This window comes from Megalopta genalis, chromosome 12 (assembly GCF_051020955.1).
Source record: "Megalopta genalis isolate 19385.01 chromosome 12, iyMegGena1_principal, whole genome shotgun sequence".
NCBI lineage: Eukaryota > Metazoa > Arthropoda > Insecta > Hymenoptera > Halictidae > Megalopta > Megalopta genalis.
This window is the reverse complement of record NC_135024.1, coordinates 8,356,231-8,372,594: the sequence shown is the minus strand read 5'-3', so window position 1 is coordinate 8,372,594 and position 16,364 is coordinate 8,356,231. Positions and strand designations below refer to the sequence as shown.

The 16,364-nt window shown below is 39.4% G+C and overlaps 1 long non-coding RNA gene across 1 annotated transcript; it reads right to left on the bottom strand.

Moving 5' to 3' along the window:
* Positions 1–5,014: 5,014 nt before the first annotated feature.
* Positions 5,015–7,592, bottom strand: LOC143260396 (uncharacterized). Its single transcript, XR_013034543.1, has 2 exons — positions 6,673–7,592; positions 5,015–6,604 (listed from the first exon to the last, which is right to left on the bottom strand). It is a non-coding gene; the product is annotated as an uncharacterized LOC143260396 (long non-coding RNA).
* Between the last annotated feature and the right edge of the window lie 8,772 nt (positions 7,593–16,364).

Here is a 16,364-nt window from a genome sequence, read left to right as displayed (position 1 = left end):
AATATCGATCCAAAGATATGCGCAAAATTGAGTTAACCTGGCAACTTTTTTCGTCGTGGAAACTTTTACCTAGCGTGATCGTGTGGCGACACTTCGTATTTGCACTGTGTAGTTTCAAACATCGCCATAATGTTTTTTATGTGTAGTATACTAAGGCAGTCAGGATATGCTAAAGAGTATATTTTCCAAGTATGTCAAAATATTTTATCAAGATAAACAATCAAGTAAAAAGCGATTCGATTTTGTTACTTTAACCTGCTGAAAGGGATGGCTTTCCCGACGAAAAATGCTCGGCGTAGCTCAAAGCGCGGCCTGGTATCGGTCAAACAGAAGTCAGACAGAACGAGAGAACGAGAAAATCTTCGTGTGGACGGAAGAAGCGGAACAGTCGTTCGAGGAATTAAAAAAAAGATTGATGGAGTCTCCCATTCTTTCTTATCCGTCGGTTAATACAGAATCTATTTTGGACACGGATGCCCCAAATTTTGCAATCGGAGCAGTTCTTTCTCAAATTCAGCAAGGTAGATTCCTTCTGAGGACCGATCATGCTGCTTTACGTTGGTTGCTGTCTTTCAAGAATCCGGAAGGACAGGTAGCGCGTTGGATCGAGCGGATTCAGGGATATGACTTTGAGGATATGACATAAGCTTATTGGCATAACCTTGGCCTTGGGCTTGGCCTTGGGCTTGAACTTGGGCTTAGCCTTGACCTTGGCCTTGACCTTGGCCTTGGCTTGGCTTGGCCTTGGGCTTGGCTTGGCTTGCCTTGGCTCCGCTCAGCATGGTTCGGCTTGGCTCGCTTTGGCTTGCTTTGGCTCGGCTCGGCTCGGCTTGGCTCGCTTTGACAAGGCATAGGCCTTGAGCTTGACCTTGGGCCTGACCTTGGGCTTGACCTTGGGCCTGACCTTGGTCTTGACCTTGGGCTTGACCTTGGCCTTGGCCTTGGGCTTGGCTTGGCTTGACTTCGCTCGGCATGGTTCGGCTCGGCTCCGCTTGACATGGTTCGGCTTGGCTTGCTTGGGTTCGGCTTGGCTCGGCTTGGCTCGGCTTGGCTTGGCTTGGCTTGGCTCGGCTCGGTTTGGCTTGGTTCGGCTCGGCTTGGCTCGGCTTCGCTCTGCTTGGTTCGGTTTGACACGGCTTGGCTCGGCTCTGCTTGACTCGGCTTGGCTCGGCTCTACTTACTTTAACCTCTCCACCTGCTCCCTATGGTGTGACAGAAAGAGAAAGCAAGCTCCGCGTAAAAACGAAGCTGCCATTTCATCGGACGCCTGGCAACGTGGTCCGAGGAAATCGAAAGATCGATGAGCCATCGGGCGGTCGAGATTCGAAACGACATTTTTCATTTCGATAGGCGCCGATGCCCATCTGCGTGCACAACATTCTCTTATCGCGACCCTAATCTTCCGAACAAAACGAAATATAAAAATACACGGCGGACGCATGGAGACAAATTGAAAAATATGGGGTACCGTCCGAACACCGAACCCACGGCTATTCTACGATGTCCAAGATAAATACCCTTGAGTTTGTAATGCTCGTAACAAATGGAAGCTACGCGCGCGCGTAACACTCGATTAAAGTCCTATCAATCATGGGGGTGTTCTATTGTGGATTAAAATAGATCTATTTTTTTACATCCTCTTGAAGAATATAGGTCGTTTAAAATCTGAATTCTTGAAATTAACAAAGTTACAGATAGCTGAACGCGACGAAAAATCTGTTAATAGTTTATTAACCGTAAGTATGATATTTATAATATGAAAATGTAGTAATTTTGTTGCGTTATCACGTTGTAAACATGATGTACGAAAATGACCTCTTATATGAAAATAGCAACTATACTTTTTGTACACTTTTGTATCTGTTTTTGCAAAATAACCTCCCTGTATAGGTTCAACTGCTGAAATAAAAAAAAGAAAAAAGTATTCATAATATGATTGATCATTTGCATGCAAGATTTTTAATGAGTTTTTTCGAAAGCATGGGTTTCAAAACGGTGACCATGATATCTCAAAATCTGCTTTTAATCTCAGATGAAGAAAACAGTCGCAAACATAGGTAACCAAGGGACAATTTTCTTAAAATTTAACTGTGTTTGAGACTATTCAGTATCATTAATTTTAATCTTCTTGAACCAAAAATAGTTTTAAAAATGGTATTAAAACACTTATAAATACCTATTTTACGGATCCTCTTACAATTAGATCGACGTATCAATATGTGAAACATACTAGGCGCGTTAGCAAATTATTAGATTTTAAGGCGCGTGTCCATCTGAGAGTTTCTCCCGCGAGTTTCCCTCGAGAAGATTTTATTTCCAATAAAGATCTACAGTCTCCTCGCCAGTGATTTCTCGGAAATCGCAATGATCCTGTGTCATGAACCGCAACATGTGATCACAATGAATAAAAACCGAGCAACAAGCACACGCGTTAGCGTGTCTTCGATCAGAGAAACTCTCGAAGTCGGTTGCCTCGAAGATGAACTCCGATCGGAAACTATTCAGCTACATACTTTCGCATCATTTTTATTCGAACCACTCTGCTGCCACTCTTTCTACTCCACTACAGTCAGTGTAAAAAGTATTCGTGCGCTGATTTTCAAGCTTTCGACAAATTGGCGATATTTGAACTGTTATAATTTCGTAAAAATGTGTCACATACCATGATAAAGTTTGCTCACTTTAAAGCTTGAAACCTCTGCAATTCGCGATTCGTGGATCGGTTTTTCCTACCGTGCTTTTACAACTCAGGAAACGAAGAAGTGAAGACATCGGTTTACGACATTTTTTTCACAAGTAAATCGACCTCGAACTTGAAGACTGAAGCATCCCCTTTTCAGTGACTTCTCAAATCTTGCTGTAATATCTTTTTGCTACGCTTTTACGAAATTCTAAGACTTCATGTATCTACAATTGTCAAAAATCAGAAACACACTGTACGAATACTTTTTACGCCGACTGTATATAAACTTATCCTTACTTTCACTGATAAAGTGTGTTGATAAAATCTGCGAGAAAGCCGGCAACTCCTTAAGAAGGACGAAGAAGGAAAATTAATGTGGAAACGTTTGAAAAAATAACAGGTTTCAGTCAATCTACTAGAATCGCGCATATTAACCGAATTTCGCATTTTACAATTGCATCAATCGTCCTCATTGACGTGAAATCGAATGGGAGATGAAGGAGGCACGTGTTGCACACAATCCGCGTCACGTTCTATTCTGCCTAATCATTTTCTTGGTAGCTGGAACGATGTGTCAGCAAACAGACATGCATTGCATAGCTAACATTTGTACCATCAGCCAGGCCCAAATAAAATCGAGTATATATATATATATATATCGTTTCATTGCCAATTTACCCTACAAAGTAAAACTTATTCTTCTCGACCTCCTTAATGAAATCGATCTAATAAAAAATAGCATAAGCGTTTTTATTAATAAGAGAGATAACAATAGTGTTCGATCCATGTCACTTACTTCATGCGTATGTAAGATTCTCGAAAATATGGTCAAAGTAAGATTACAATGATTTCGAACGTTCTACCATCATCTCGAGCTGGTTTTCGAGCTGATGAATGAATTCTTAAGCAAACCACTTAATATAACGATATTAAACATATATAAGTTCCTTATAAAATATCGATTGTATTCGTAGTTGTTATTACTCGTAAGATTTACTATTAAATATGTTAATATAATGTCGCTTATAAACGTATCACCGTATAATATAACTGTTTAAAGTTATAATATATTATCGCGCACGATAATACGCGTGTCGCAAATAACCCTGTACAAGATTTCAAATAATAACAAACAAAAATTGTTAACTATCGAAGGCACAAAATCCGCTAAAATCTTGCGTAGATACGTCGACAGCTATGGGATGAAACGTTGCCAAGGACGTAAGCGTTCGCCTGGCACGAATTGCGTACTGGTAGACATCAACTAAAGACAAGTTCCGTACCAAGAAACATATTCAATGCGTCTGAGAGGCGTCTTCAATTCATTGAACAGCAGCTTCATCATTTGTTTCGACTTCTCGGACAGACTCTGGCGAGAACATCGTTTCAATAGTAACGAAGATGTGGATCGGTTGGGGCGCAAGTGACTTTGAACACGACGGAACCGAGGTAAGAAATTGTACATTTAATGCGAAAATCTACCGAGTCCGGAAAGCAACTGAACGCGTATTGTTTCAGAACGAGGAAGAGACTATTTAATCAGACCTTCCGCCATTTCTATTATAACGCGTTTGCTTAGATTAAGAGATCTGCATAGTCGTTTTCCGTGAAAGAGTCTATATAATTTCAACAACTTGATTTCTCAGCACTAAACCTACCATTGCGGTCAAAATGACCGGTTTCACGTTGTTCACTTTCAATCTGATGAGATCATGAAGACTCTTTCCTAAGAAACGTTACGATCGAATAAAAATTACTTCGTGAAAGTTTACATTGTAAGAGAGAGGAACGACGAAACAGCTAAATAAATTCAGTCTTCTCGTTTTTCTAAAGCGAGACACGTTGGTCGCTTTCAAAATTTGACAGCTTCGATATTAACCCCTTAACTTGTACGGTCGAGTTAATTCGAGCGCGCCAAACAGGCCAAACTGTGCACACTCGAGACAATTCGAGCGGCGTTGTATTTTATGCTGCTATAACTTTTCACACTCGAGTATAATCGAGAATTGAAAATAACAATGTGAAAGCAAAGAAGAAAAAATCGTTCTATTGACACTTATCATTTACATGGGATTGTAAGCTATAATACTTATTTATTTCAGAATAAAATATAGCCTTTTTCCACGGAATAAAAGCGCAGTATATCAAAATTCTCCAGCAAAACTTGATTTTTTTGGCCGACTTTAAAAAAAAAAACTGTGCGTTAAGGGGTTAATAAAGTAAAATTGTAGGAGAATAAAAGATTGAGAACGATCGAGAAATGAGAGAGAATGGATGAAGCGTGATTGAAAGAATGCAGTGAGAAGGGAGGGGGCAATAAACATACCACCATTAATGAAGTAAAATTATTACAAATTTCACTGTATTTTCAGAAGAGTCGGATCAAGAGCGAAATTCGAAGAAAGAATCCTGTTTGACCGACGCTCGAATAATTCGGCGTAAGATCTAGGATGATCGCGCGGGGCGGAACGGGGACGGAAAAAAAAGAGGAGGCGAGAGATATACACATTCGGCCTGAGGTAACGATTACTCCGGCGAGCTCATGGGGGATTTTAATAAGGAAACGAGAGCTTATTCATATCCCTTGATGGCGCAGGCGCCGGAAAGCCACCTGTAGCCCCAGCTTCCAATCAATACATCACAGAGGCATATCGTGCAGCTTTCCAGGTAGCAATGTGTACATATACACACGCACGCAGCTCTGAATATACCAGCGACCTGTTCCGGCGAGCCAGAAGTCGCCTGTTGCTGCCGCACCGGCCTCATGATTCGATCGGACTTCTCTGCTCCGATTTCAAACCACCCACCTAACGACGATCGTGCTGCTACGCTTTGATGTATCGAATGAAGCGACGCGACGCGTCGCGACGCCCGTCAGGTACCACCTATCGGTATCGCCTTCTGCCGGCTGAGATACAGATGATCTATATTCGAGACCCCGGCAAATCAATGTAGGCTTCAACCAGCAATCGGCTCGGTCCGAATATTAGGACGACGCGCGTGTCGGCGAGTTCGCGAGCGCAGGGCGAATCTCGCCAGTTCTTTTGCAACTCGGCCTGTGAAACGGCTATTGGAAAACTGCGGTCTTTATGCGAATTCTCATTTTTTGCAGATTATTTCACACTGGCTCGAAAGATTTCTCTCTTTCCAATCGGATCTTTTATGGAAAAATGTGGAATACGCTAGAGGTTGAAAATAAAGTGCCATTTCATTTTTTTTAAGGATGCAGGTCTTCTCGTACGTGTAAATTTTCTACGTAACATAAATGCTGGACAAATATTCCTCGGGCAAATATTCCACGAACAAATTAAGCGTATATTTTTATAACGAAACTTCGGATTTTCGTAGAATCTCTTTCTCTTTAGATTGTTTCCTAATCGTCTGATTGAAAGGAAGTATGAAATTCGAATTTATAGTTCAACGGGTAGTTTTATATTCGAACAGTTCTGCTGCTCGGATTATCTTCGCTTCTGTGTTAATTAATTCCCGCGCCTTCGACGAGGAACAATGAATCTTCATTTCTTTGAAAATGAAGTTTCGAAGTCGGCGCGAAGTTCGGAATATGTAATTAGGAATTTTTTGCTTCAATGAAGGGATCAGTGGCTTCTCTACGGAAAGTTGTTTTTTCCGATTAAATCCTTGAGAATGCGGACGTGGAATTAATAATGAAGATTAATTTCACCGGTTGTTCGGAATTACTGATGGTTTTCGAAAAATATTCGAACTGCACGGCGAATGCGTCGAAGTATATTCTCAATACGGTATTCTCAACAGTATTCACAATGACTTCACTAAATTCAACATTCAGAAGCGACTCTTGCATGCATTCTTCTTTCATTGATTTTTCATGTGGTTCCTCATTGCTTGAATTTCCATTCCATTAAGACGTAATTTACGTCGTGATAATTTACTTGGCATGCGCTACAAAAAAATCATCGTGATTTACTCGGATAATCGGATACGCATGTTAAATCGCATTAGATACGTACATCTAGCAGCAAATTGCATTCGTTCATCTTTATGCATTCCCGGCTGCATCAACTTTCGTATTCAAAAAAGGGGAACGCATGAAATCTTCCATTCGTTTATTCGCGATGTGCTATGAATTATTACATACATGCTGACTTGTCTTCTGTGTCCAAGAAAATTATGAATCTCTCTGCCATATAGTACATACCTAAATAAATATTCTTAATTCTGCGATATAAATAATTCGTGAAATTCCTATTTCCGTAAATTATTTTATGAAAATCAAAACAGCAAAATAACTCGTTTCTCTCTCCGACAGAAACATTCCTTCTAGTAACAATTAAAACGATAATGCCGTCAATGTTTCTTAATGCAATCGGACTCCGCTTGAAAAGTTGTCATTACTGTTCCAATTATTCTAGATGCAGATGCAAATAAATTTCACTGCGCAATAACTTTTCCGATAACGTTATGAATTTCCATTCTTAGGTTTTGTAGTCAGAGAACTAAATATAAACGTTCAAATGTCACTTACCGCCCCCGCCGACAACTATGCCACCTCCGCAAAGCAGAGCCAGAAAAGCGCAGTTAATAACGCGATCTCCGCTTATGAAATTTGCATGCGTTGAAACGCAATTGTAAGAAGGACCGAAATAAAAGTCAATGGGAACTGAAACGAAACTCAGAACCCGTTCAACAGCTTTAATGCGTTCTCCGATAATTGTGAAGTTACAGCACAAATAGTCCGGCTTCCCCAGCAACCGCGTACCATCTGATGCTTCGAATGCAAGTAACTTGAAAATTCCTCGATCTTCTTACATCGATACTGACATATAACAACGTATTTTATGATATACACAACAATGAACCCAAGGAAAGCTCATCCATATCGCTACACTGCTGCAATTCGAGACAATGCGAATTACGTTCGCATAATGTAAGGAGAACCGTCGCAGTTGGAAATCTCTTTTTCAGAAAGAAATCACTTTTTCACATACTTCTGAAACAGTATCGAAATCTTCTGGTATGCGTGCTGAAAAACCTCGAGGGCTCTTTTCAAGCGATCCTCCGTTTGCAAGAAAAATAAATTTCAAATTTAACTATTTTCTATGAGCAGATAAATAAATAAATAGGAAATCCACTTATTGGAATTTCTTATACATGTATAGAAGAACGCAAAATTATCTTGTTTTATTAATTTTGTTTCACAATGATAGCAGCAAAGTAGAGTAAATTCTCCCTAATTGACGCTGAGATTATACCCAAAAATGGACAATTTGGGAAGAGAAGATAGAAGAAATTTGTATAGCTATTGACAATCGATAACTATGAAAACGAGCCGTAATGTTATTTCCAGTTTTCCCAATTTTATTCTAAAATTTTCTCTATCGATTTTCACTGTGCTTTACCTACTCGTTGTTCCAAAAAGCGGAACAAACGCAAGATATTTGGTTGCCAAACGAAGTTTGCAATCTAAAAAATGCACGCTGTTAAAGTAATTATTACCTCAGCCTTCGACTTTTGCCGAATTGAAAATTTAATCAAGCAAATGTTTTGTCTGATAAATGTTCGTAGTGAAACACCTCTATATATTTTTGCAGCGCGCAGAATGGGCCGAAGTAAATTTCCATCAACGAGGACAGCGCGCGGGAGTTAAAATCGCACAGAGAAATATTTCAGAACACTGTAAAACAGTCTGTTAGATTTCAAATCAAACGAGAATCTACTGCAACATTGTTTAACTTTTAATTTCAACGAATTTCCGGCCGAACCAACTAGAAATATGAAAAAGCGAGCTACGCTGTGGCAAATGTATATTCCAATCCATAATATTATCTGTTTAAAGTAAAAACTAAGCGTTATTTATCTGTTCCCGGGTGGACTCGAGTCTTATCGTTTGGCTCTTCCTATAGGGATTATTGGTAATATAAGAACCGAGCTGTGCTGGCAGAGCAACGTGTTTCTTAAAAGGATTTGCTAGAGCGCTAATACAACTGAGGAAAAAAATTACTCGGCACTGCTCCACTTTTATAGCAACAAGCCGGACTCTAACGTCGGCATAAATCTTGTTTGTTGCTTAAGCTCGAGAGCATTATTTATCGCGTTTCGTAAAACGTTAACCTTTTAACTCTGCGTATCCAATGGGATTGCTTCGGTGCCAATTCACTGGAAAATATTTCCAACGTGAACGTCAATGTGCCAGCTGGTAAATAAAATTAAAAATGACACTCGGAATTTCTGGTTGTTTCGTTTCACTTCATTACATAAAATATCAGGTACCACTCTAGTTATTTTGACAAATTCTAGCGATCAACGGCTATTGTGTTACACTTGATAATATAGATTAATTGCATTTTACAATGTCCGAATTGTATTCATTGCTGTCAAGTGGTTGCCGATGGAGAATCAAAAGATAAATGCAACGTAAAACAGTGAAATACAGATGTTTGTGTTTACATAAACTTGCGGTGCGAATTCCTAAGAGAATATTCATCGTAGTCATTTTACTTGCGCATTCATTTTACGAATCATGAGTAAACATGAAAAATAAAGATTGTCTTCGTTAATTACAAGAAGCAGGAACTACGTAAACATATATTTCTTTTCCTAATAAATGTAACGATTTGATAATAATGCAATAAAATTTTCAAATTGTTTAAATGCATTCGATCTACTCATTTTTCACATGAAATCCGATGTCATCTTTATTAAAGCATCTCAAGAATTGTACTAGACAAGATACATAGTAACCGGTAACTGCACAATTGTACTAATGGAGATAATAACAATGTCGGATGTTTCGAGAGACGGCTTCCCGAGACACCCGTTGTGCACGATGCAATATAAATCGATGTTCGATGCGTGCGAATATAGGCCACGAAAACCAACGCGGAGGAAAAAAAAAACACCAGGATCATATAATGTTGCTAGCACCTGGATTTGTTGCAGAAACGTCGTTGGTGATCGATGCGTTAAAAAAAGAGCGTTTAAACATGGACGGTATAAAAGTATAATAAACCGTCTAACTTCGTTGCGGCCGTGTTCAGAAATATCCGGGCGGTGCGTTTCCGCGAACATGTAGAGAGAACTGATAAATACGAGGATACGTATAGTGGAGCTATTGTATCGGGTATAGTTGAAATCAGCGTGACAGATTTAAACGATAACACAACAGCATAATGTATCGCTTGACGGCAAAGAAATCGATCTATAAACGTTGCCGATGCGAATAATCAATCAATTATGACACAATAGTACCAGCACTGCTGTTACTCGCACAATAAACAAGTCACTCTACAATGATTATTTGTTCGCAACCGTTTTTGTTTTCGGGCTCGAAGCCACGGCTTTATTTCAATTATCCACCGTATTTTTCGCGTATCAATTAATATAGTACCACTTGTTTTACGTGAAACCTTCATATGAATGGTAAACAATGGCTCGATAAAAAGCTTCGCTGCGAGCGAAAACAATATTGCACGGGCGCACGACGGTCGTATTCGAAAACATCCGATTTCCATGAATATTCATGCCGGTCCTTTAAACTGCTGGAAATATTTTAATATTTGAAAACGTGATGTTCGGCAAATAGTTTTCGAATATTTTCGCGGAAAAATTGCACTCCAAAAAAAAGAAAAACGCGCACTGATTCAAGCATTAACAACTAACACGACGTGCCGAAATATGAATCTCGTTCAGATTCTTTAATGTTTTTGCAGAGCATGTATCTGCATAGGATACTGGGTTTGTGAATTTAATTATTTTCAGGCGCTGTGCACGTGGTTCTAGTTTCTGCAATTCGAACCGCGCGATTTAAAGGTTCGATCAGAAGGCGCCGGGAGATATGAAGAGCGTAAAATCGCGTACTATGTCGACCGCGACAACTAACATAATGTGCCGAAATATGAATCTCGTTCAGATTCTTTAATGTTTTTGCAGAGCATGTATCTGCATAGGATACCGCGGGTTTGTGAATTTAATTATTTTCAGTCGCTGTGCAAGTGGTTCTAGTTTCTGCAACTCGAACCGCGCGATTTAAAGGTTCGATCAGAAGGCGCCGGGAGATATGAAGAGCGTAAAATCGCGTACTATGTCGACCGCGACAACTAACATGATGTGCCGAAATATGAATCTCGTTCAGATTCTTTAATGTTTTTACAGAGCATGTATCTGCATAGGATACTGGGTTTGTGAATTTAATTATTTTCAGTCGCTGTGCACGTGGTTCTAGTTTCTGCAACTCGAACTGCGCGATTTAAAGGTTCGATCAGAAGGCGCCGGGAGATATGAAGAGCGTAAAATCGCGTACTATGTCGATCGCGATTTCCCGTATATCACCGGGCCGCAGAGACGGCTGCGTGTGAAAGCGAATATTCACTATTGCGATATACGATGCCCGCGCTATCGAAGGTAGGACGCGGAATAGAAACGCACAATATCCTGATTTAGCGGTAGAAACGCACGCACTCGGCTCTTTATGCTGTGGGATTCTAATGTCGGTCACGGATGATTCCGCGGGGAACGACAACCATGAGTTTCTTTAAGGCACTTCTTACTCTGCCTACGTGAAATTCAACCCGGTGCTGTTCGTGGAAGCAGGTTCTCCTTGGCGTCGAAGAATTGAATTTCTTTTTATCTGATAATAGACAGTATTCGGATCAATAAGCTTCCAAGACCATTTGTCCGCGAAAAATACTAACAAAGCGAGCGTTACGTATGAAAATACATATCGGATTGGATGCGGTCAAGATTTTAGAATATTGTTGGGTCGTTCGAAAAATTTGTTCGTTCTTTCGGGAGAAAATGAGAGATAAACGATTTTTTAATGTTTAGAGTAAAAAAGAAGAAACTTTTTGAAATTATTCTGGCAGCTTTGAAATTTTATGCTCGTAGGAGTCCTGTTTATTTATTGGCAAACATTATGTTAATTGCTTAATTAAGAACGTTTCCTATACTGTTTTTAATAAAAAGATGTGTGGAGAAGATCCAAAGATCTCGTTTCAAATTTAATATATTGAGTTAAGGAGACTCAATATTAATTTTCAGAAGGGTGATACTTCAACAGTTTACAGAGACAAGCACTAGATAAAAAATCAAATCCTCCACTCCAGGAGTTCTCAAATGAATTGATAAATTTTTCGAACTTTATTGAAAGCTTCATCCCACCGTGTTTCTCGTGTCCATATCTGACAAAAAGAAAACTATAAAATTCGCCCATTATTGTAACTCCGCAATCGTTGAAATAATGAAACCTCGCCGAATACTGTACGCAAATATGAATAAGGCAAACCTGAATTTCGATCGAAGAATATTGCAAAAATATTTACTACTGGATATTCCAAAATCCATTAAACTGCCTTTGTCCTTTTTCTACGTTCAACGGTATAAAAATAAAAATTGGTTATAAACATCTGAATTTAAAAACTGATATAAATATAATCTCGTAATATTCGAATATCAGCAATTAGAACACAGAGTAAATTAAATGCTTCAGTATTGAGTAACTAATAATAATTAATGGCAGGCATTAGGTCTATTTAGACCCAGACCATTAACATTATTCTCTCAGTATCTAATTCATCTAGTTTCTGACAATAAAATCGAATTATCATGTTAAAGTGGATAGAAAAAATAACGCATATAAAAGGAGTATTTTAACAAATATATCGTCAAAAGTTGATAAATAAAATGATAAATAATAGTAAACAAACACAGTTAAATTATCAAGTAGGTCCATCGATCAAGTGTTTAAACACTGATTCTTGTTGTCACCAAAACGAACGATACTTAAATGGTACACGTAAAATCCGTTCAGTCTATTAAAAATCGTTATAAATGGTCGGTCCAAACGAATGTCAGAAAAACTACCAAAAAAAAAAATCGAGTAATCAATAACGATTTTAACCAATACCGATTCATGCCAAGAACAAAACGAATGATACAAAAGCGAGCCGCAGGAAATTCTATCGACGAGTTAAAAAATCGGCAGGAATGGTGTAGCGAGCGGCCGCCGCGCCGCCATGTTACCAGAAAAATGGACGCCTGGCAGAAACGACGGGCCGTCGATCAAAAAAAACAATGGACCGCGTTATCCGTTTCTCCGTGTTTCGCGGGTAAACAGCGAACATTGCCGGCGATCAAATATTTTCGAGCGGTTGTGCACATTCTGGCTGCCTGGATCCCAACAAAGGCCGGGACCGGAAGCGAAAACGTGGTCGCCGGAAATGCTTAACCAAGCGACCCAAGGCTCGCAAATACGCGACGATAGGGAAACGAACGTAGAAAGGATTGGACAGAGAAAAAGCCCGGGGACAATGCTTCGTTAAGATACAAACGATGATCCAGCGAACCGAGATACCGATGGTACAGGCCGCTATCGTGCGATATCAAAACCGGCCGGGAATTGGATTCGGCATTGTGACCCGGGAACCGTTCCTCCTCCGAAGATCCGGAGAGCGAAATGGGCAACGGGCCACCGTGAACCACGTTAATATCGCTTTCCACGGGCAATCTAGCAAAGTCCACCGTTGTACCTTGCCGCTTGACGACGAGGGAAGGGTCCATCTAAATATAACGTTCCAGCAAGGGCTCGTTCGCTCGCGACAAACCTGGATAATATCGATCTTTCCCCATACTTGTTCGGCAAACGCTCTACCCGGCGAGCCATAGTTATCTACCGTAGATAGGTCGGCGTGTTTGCTCGGCCAGCTAGGTAACAACGCACGGTAATTAACGAAATTGTTCGGCGATGCGCGATCTTTTCGCACGGTCGCCGCGTCATCGTTTAATTCGTTCCGCGCCGCCACCTCTAATGCATCGTTTCTGAAATAAAAACGTGCAAATTTTCCCGAAAAATTTCTCTCCGCACGCTTTCATCGATTTTTAGATACTTTCACTTTTGAACATATTGGAAAGCTAGAATTTTCAACTTGCTTGCTATTTCTAATCGTACAGTTTAAAAAAGTTGTTGTCCGTGTTTTGTGTGAAAAATCAATGCATACGAGAAAGAGAAATTAATAGATTCGTTTATAAAATATTAATAAATAAAAATAAAAATAAATTTATAAAATATTAATAAATAAAAATAAAAATAAATTTATAAAATATTAATAAATAAAATCAATAAGTAGAAATTACAAAATAACTGCCTCGATTTCAACAGAATAATTTTCTGTCCAAATTGCAGGACACAAGAACCAAGTGAAAATATCTGTCTTCAATCATTTTAATAAGATCAAAATTCTTTTAATTCGTCTACCGTATAAAATTTCACTTAGTCATTTCTTTTATAAATACATGATATAATAGACGCAATAGGAAATGGCTCGCCTAAGCAATCTATCCAAGACCTCGTATATTCTTCCAGTTGTGAGCTGTTGCTTCGCGAATTCTAAAAGCGCGTCAGAGTTTACAGAACTTTAGCTGCAGACACACACTGGCACTTCCGGTGAAACAAATAAACGCTTTCCGAGAACACATCATGAAATAATAAAGGCTGCGGATATTACAGTTCCCTTGAAACTTTATATTTTTCTGTAACACGGATGATTTACGTTGAGAGATTAAGGCTCTTCGAGCTTTACGATGACCAATGATGTAAACTTGAAAAATAGAATTCTCGATCAATGAATCCATAGCGAGTCCTGAAACTTTGCAAGTAATTTTGATTATTTTATCTCGTACAAATATTATTTTTGACAAATTTAGCGAATCCATATTATTTCACGAAAAATTATCGATTAACTTTGTTGATCAGACAACTTAAGATCTCTGAAATGGCTAAAAGCTTGAAACTAATCAAAAGACGTCACAGAAATGCACTAACATAAACGGCGGATACTTTGCCGATCATATTTCTAATTTATACTTTCTGCGATTTAATTTGCAATGCAATTATTGTACCTACAAGACTTTAATATTTTCTGGCTATCTTCCAGCAGCAATAAATTGTACGAAAATGAATTAATGTAGTAATGAATCGAAACTGAACGTACCCATATCTCGTACTCCCACACTTCCCGCCGCTCGGTTTGAATTCGAACGCGCTCGTGTAAATGCTGCCAGCGAGAACTCGACGAAGCAGTTCGTCCAACACTGGTCGATAAGATACAGTTGTCCGCAGCATCAATTGAAACGTGAAACAAAATTAATGTCACAATTACTAGTTCATAGCTCCTGCGATCCTTCGTTCGTTTAATTGAAACACTTCCGCAAGCTGCGCTTCCTTCGTTAACCACATTATCGACTGGAAACTGACCCGAAGCATACCCTTTACAAAATTAAATGAACACTTACGATACATGAAATAATAATCTCAATAATGTCCAAAAAATGTGAATTCTGCATTACCTGTGCACATCAATTTTTCCTTAATAAATTACTCTAAATTAACCAGCCAGTTGCTTTCGACGGGTACACGCGTGATAACACAAAGTATCGCCATTCCTTCGTGGCGATTATACTCGTGAAAAACAGCTAACTGATCGAGAAGGATATATAGTTTGATATTCAACGTTAAATTACATATTTTGTAGAAGCATCGTATTTAAACAAACTATGAAGAAAATCAAACGTATACAGTGCAGTCACAATAACTTGCACGCTTTTCAAAGCGATTGCAACAGCTAACCAGTTAAATGACACAATCGAAACGCTTGTTAAGCAGCTTATTGTGCATTCGTCGTTCAAATTTTCGCTTGAAAATGATCATTTTCTTCATAGATATCGAATGGGTCTGCGTTCAAGTGAACGGCGTCGCGTTAAAAAAAATCGATTGACCATTGGTGTTTCAGAGATTGACCATTGCACTTTGAGAAACGGCAGAGGGACCATAAATATTGGATCGGCTGAACAAAAACTCGAATAACGATCGTTCGGTTTTTATTAGATGATAAAACGATCCGTGGGAGGATCGATTGGCAGATGGCAGTAGCAACGGCGTTCGGCGTCGCGGCGGCGGCTCATAGACGCGAATAGGTGCGAATGTAACAACGAGAGTCCACCCCCGCGTTTTCGTCATTTATCGTGCAACCGTTGCAGATCGCACACACGGCCATCGGGCTCCGCGTACAAAGGCCCTCCTTCTTTAGAAATATCTTGCCCTTGTAAATTCGCCGTTACAAAGGCCAGCGTATTTTACACCGGCAGGAACAGGGTGAAGCAGACACGGGTATGAAAGGCTCTCGCAGAGATTCGAGTCATTGAAAATAGCAACCCGTTGTTGCTGAGAGCATTACCGCCCTTTGTCGCGGCGAGCCTTTCTTCCTGATAGCACAGATATTGCCTATCGTTCGAGGAACTATTTATTTCAGAAGATTAATCGCGTGCCTACGCCGATGCATTTCTCTTACATACTATCGCTCGTTATCGGTCATTTCGATCACTGGATGATGGATCCTTGACAGACAGACTTTTCCGACTGATCGGCGACGCTTAGATTCTTTTAGATCATGCTGAATTTTTTCGATATTTTGGAAGTTTGCATTTGATTCCATGCAAGAGATGTAAAAATCGAAATAAGCTATCCAATTTGTATGAAAGTGTAATGATATTATTATTCAGAGTTGAAATTACCTCGTTTATATTTAAAACGATACATATTATAATGTATGACGTTATTATCGATGACTGATCGATCAAAAGTTATTCAATAATGTATCATTGTTACCGAAAGGAACGATTTACATAAGACTTGTACAACATTTCAAAAACT